At 37.8% G+C, this 4,775-nt stretch overlaps 1 long non-coding RNA gene across 1 annotated transcript; it reads left to right on the top strand.

Annotated features, from left to right (window-relative positions):
- Window positions 1–3,491: 3,491 nt before the first annotated feature.
- On the top strand, window positions 3,492–3,867 carry LOC149150651 (uncharacterized). The gene is made up of 2 exons (XR_016262261.1): window positions 3,492–3,677; window positions 3,777–3,867. It is a non-coding gene; the product is annotated as an uncharacterized LOC149150651 (long non-coding RNA).
- Window positions 3,868–4,775: the final 908 nt, after the last annotated feature.

Below are 4,775 nucleotides of genomic sequence, written 5' to 3'. Positions count from 1 at the left end.
AACCACGCTGCTACGCAAGTTCCTAGTTATGCATCAAAGGTGAATTAAGAAGACCAACCTGGAATCCAACGCTATGGTTGAAGCAGAGTTGATATTCCCACTCCCTCGCTCCAGCAGATCATAAACGGACACCTGCACATGAAAAGGAAGAGACAGATACCAACATAAAATCTACCAAGGCACAACTATATTTCAGTCAGAAAGGAAATAAATCAACACATCACCATAGTAGACAATGAGATTGGAACTATAATAGCAGTCGCTCATTAATTAATAATAAACAGGAAAAGTTACAACCAAGGTTCTGACTTTGAACCTCTCCTGGCTGGGCGAGCAACTATATGTGTCTTGCAATGTATCTCCTCTCCGGCAGCATAACCTCTCTAGCACTCATTATCACTCATGATAATCACAACTAGCATTCCTCCAAGAACTCAAGAACTCAACATCTAGCACTCCATGACTAGCTTGTTAAATGCATAAGGACAAGCTTATATAGATGAAGAAGGGAGGAGGATACGATGAACCGGGACACCTATTGTGGATTAACATTATCCCCAAAAGCCATTAAAGATGGAGATAGGATAGAACTCAACATAAGACTGATTTTTTATCCTCAAAAAGCTCCATGTAATGAAGGAAACAACAGTCGGGCGTGCGTTAAGGCAAAAAGCATGACCAAACTTGGTTGGCGCGACTGTTGCTCTAACACAGAGTGCCAATGGTCACGCCCTCTTTTGAGGATCTCCATGATTGGCGCGGGTAAGATACTGTGGACCTGCGCCAATGGAAAAAGAGCATTTTTCAGGGATAATCTGTAGAAGGTGTCTTCAGGGAATATAAAGTACATACTCAGGGGAACATAATGCAAGTGTTTTTAGACTTTGTCACTTCTTATAACTCCCGGGATGAGTCCTCCAAAGTACGACAAGAGGAGTAACAGGGATGGTGACAAATTACTGTGTAACAAGGAGCTCCCCTTAGGCCCATTGCCAACGCCATTGGTGGGCATACCTATCTTCTTGCTAAGTTCCATGCCTTCAAACTGAAGCCCTTAGTTGGCTGTATAGAGTCCTTCATCAAAGACTCTGCTTCCTTTATTAAGGAGCTCAAGGGCATTAAGCTTGACCCCAAGGACATCCTTGTTAGTTTTGATGTTGTTTCCATATACACCTGCATCCTTATAAATGAGACCATGGAGGTGATAAACTACCTAACTGATCCTGATACTACTCGATTAGTGGAGATCTGCCTCACCTCCACATTCTTCAGTTTTGAAGGAGAGTTCTTTGAGAAAACCTATGGTGTTGCCATGGGCTCCCCCCTTTCCCCTATCATAGCTAATCTTTTTATGGAAGATTTTGAATCCAAGGCTCTAAACTCGGCATGCCTCTTGCCGAAGCTTTAGAAGAGATATGTAAATGACACTAATGTCATCTGGTCTCATGGCCAAGAGGAATTGGATCTCTTCTTCGGTCATCTCAATAGTCAATCGTCAACCATTAAGTTCACCAAAGAACAAGAAGTCGATGGTTGCCTCCCGTTCCTTGATATTCTTATTTCTAAGAATTGTGATGGTTCCCTCTCCCTCCCAATGTTTCGAAAGAAAACACATATGGAGTAGTATCTTCATGCCAATTCCCACCATTTCTCGGCTCTGAAGTTGGGTGTTCTCAACACCCTGGCTACTTGTGCCCTTTGGATCTCTGATGAAAAAAGCTTTAAGAAAGAGAATTCCCACCTCCTTAATGTCTTTGTTGAGAATGGTTATAGCAAGTACCTGGGTCAAAAAGCTTTCCTCAAAGCTGCCAAAAATTCATTAGCTAAAAGAGAACCAAAAGAGCGGGTCCCAGGTGTCCATCTTTTGTATGTGCAGGGGACCACTGATAAGATTGCTAGGATTCTTCAGAAGCATAATGTCCCCTCGAACTTTAGACCCCTCAAAACCATTCGTAAATCCCTCAGATTTGCGAAGGACCCTATCGAACCTAAGGACATGAAAGGAGTTTATATTATTCCTTGTTCTTGTGGGACCCCCTATATTGATGAGATTGGTCGCTCCATTAATCAAAGGATTAGTGAGCATGCAGCTGACCTCAAGCATAGGAGAACCAAGTCTTCCTCTTTAGCTGAGCATGTAGAGAGTACCAAACATCATGTTTGCATAGAGGAGGCGAGCGTTATCACTAAGGTTTCGTAATTCCATCACCGCAAATTTAGGGAAGCCATTGAGATTGAGAAAAGACCGAACAATCTCAATAGAGAAGATGGATGCAAGATCAGCAGTTGCTAGATCCCAACCCTCTCTTCCTAGTCATTTTCTTCCCTTCCTCCCCTCCCTCTTTTTTTAGCTTTCTTTCCGTATCCTTCTCTTTTGGGCCTTTAGTCTTTGATGTGATTTTGAGTCCCAACCCTCTCCTCTTGAGTCGCTCTTCAAGGTTTTGTTATTTATTATAAGATATTTATATAGGATATTTAGGAGTATCATGATAGCACTATTATATTAATCCTTTCATAAATCTAATAATAACCTGATATCAATCTAGGATTTTATGATAGCTTAACCTTTAAAATTTTTTTAATAATAATAATAATAAATAAATAAATAAATAAAGAAGAATAATTTGACCCCTAAAATTTTCCATAATATCTATCAATAACTTCTAAATTAAAAATGTTATTATTTTTTTATTTTTTTTTATATATAATTAATTTATTTTAATAAGTCCATTTATATATCTATAACTAATTTTGTAATAATCTATTTAAATTAATTTTATGATATTTTATTTTATAATTAATTTATAAAATAATTCCCCTTATCTTTAATATATATATATAAATAACTATGTATATTTAGTAACTTTTTAACTAACTATTAATTTAAATTAATTCATTTATTCACCTTTTAACTAACTACTAATTTAAATTAATTTATTTATTTTTATATAGTCCCTTTAAATAAGAATATAACTAATTAACTTTTTTTTTTTTTTAATTAACTTAATTATTAAAATTTAGGTCTTGCCCTTAATCCTTGTCCATCTAACGTCTTCTAGTCAAATTTAGCCGTTATATAGCCATTTGATGTTCTGCTCTGACTATTTAATATGCAAAGCTTGATCTGATTCTTCAACTTGTCCTGATGATGAACCACACTGGTTGTTTCAAAACACGTCGACAAATGAAATTTCATGTGATTTAGGTCGAAGAATCTCTCATAAATTTGATATGGATCACAGAAGCCTCAATTCAAGAAATGACAATGTTGGCAGTGATAATCTTGGCGGTTTCTCTTAAGGTTTTGGAGAGGGAATATCTCATGTCAGCTATTATGACACCACCTCGAGATCCCCACGAAATCAACGGCGAATATTAAATTCCCGAAGATCGATGGCTGAGGAAAAACAAGGTTAGGGTAACCGCACAAGTAACTCGCGCTCGGTAGGGACGCCTCATTTTGCCGCTTTGTTCTGCCATGCCAAGAGCTCTGGAACTTCGGTGTCACAACATCATAGCCTCTTAGCCCACTTGGCCCTGTTGAACGAGGTCGCTTAGCCCACTTGCCCCTTTTGAACGAGGTCGCGCTGGGCAGGGACTCGTCATTTTTTCGGTGTCTTATGCGATGGCTAAACCTCTGCAGGTGTCTATGATGGAGTGTATCCATGACATCACAGGTAAGTATTGAATCAATACCACCATCTTCGGTCAATTTCTGGCTTACATTGTTACTCCCCACCGATGAAATGATAGGGGTTTCACTACTTTTTTTGCAGGGAAACAAAATTATATTTTGCAGCAAGGCGCTATGCGGTCAAACTTTTTTCAGCAATGCCAATGCGCTTCTCACTGAATGCTTTCTCACAGGTACTTTTTTCAAACTGTCCTCTGGCTATAGGGTTGATTCGGGACCGTGGTCGCCATTTCACAGAAGAAACACTCATTTTTATATGTAAAATGTTGCAAATGTCACACATTTTTATTTTTTATTTTTTATTTATTTTTTTCTTTCTTTCTTTCTTTCTTTCTGTTATGAGAAAATGTTTAAGGACTTAATTTACTGGTAGGAAAATACACCAAAAGTTTCTCTTTAAACTTTTGTGGGTTTTATTCTATTATGAGAAAACAATTTAACGATTTAATTTACTGCCAGTTTGTGGCTTTAATTTTCTTCCAGTGTAATTTACTATCAGTTTGTGGCTTTAATTTACTGTCAACTTGTGGCTTTAACATACTGCTTTAATTTACTGCCAATTTGAGGATATACTGTTAAACAAAAGTTTCCATATATTGGAAAACTGCACTATATTCTCAACCTCAGAGCAATCCTTTAGCACAAATAGTAATAAGAGGCGAACTTCCAGACTCGGGCTACCTCAACTATAGCTACCTCAGGTCGGTTTGAGAAATAGTCAACATAATTTTTAGTTTTTAGCTCCTACTACTGGAGGAGAATAGTCAAAGAAATCCCCTTCACTAGCACTATATCTCTATTAATTTATTCAACCCAACCATCTTGGTAAGCAATATCCATCTATATAGTTAGTTTCGCATAATTTATCGTCCAAGATATAATTCCCATCACCCTCCAACCACCCAGTTTGCGTTAGACGATGAGTGAATAATAGTGGCTGTGTCAGTGATTGGCATTGGCCGAATAAAAGCTACGACTGTGTATAGTGGGCATAGGTAAGAAATAAGATAGGAGATTTAAATACCCACAGCTCCAATAAAAAATAAGATAGGAGATATACATACCCACCGCTTGAAACTTC

This window comes from Pinus tabuliformis, chromosome 9 (genome assembly GCF_031772625.1).
Source record: "Pinus tabuliformis cultivar Carrire ecotype Pingquan chromosome 9, CPIR1, whole genome shotgun sequence".
Taxonomy (NCBI): Eukaryota; Viridiplantae; Streptophyta; class Pinopsida; order Pinales; family Pinaceae; genus Pinus; species Pinus tabuliformis.
This window is presented reverse-complemented; position numbering and strand designations above follow the sequence as displayed.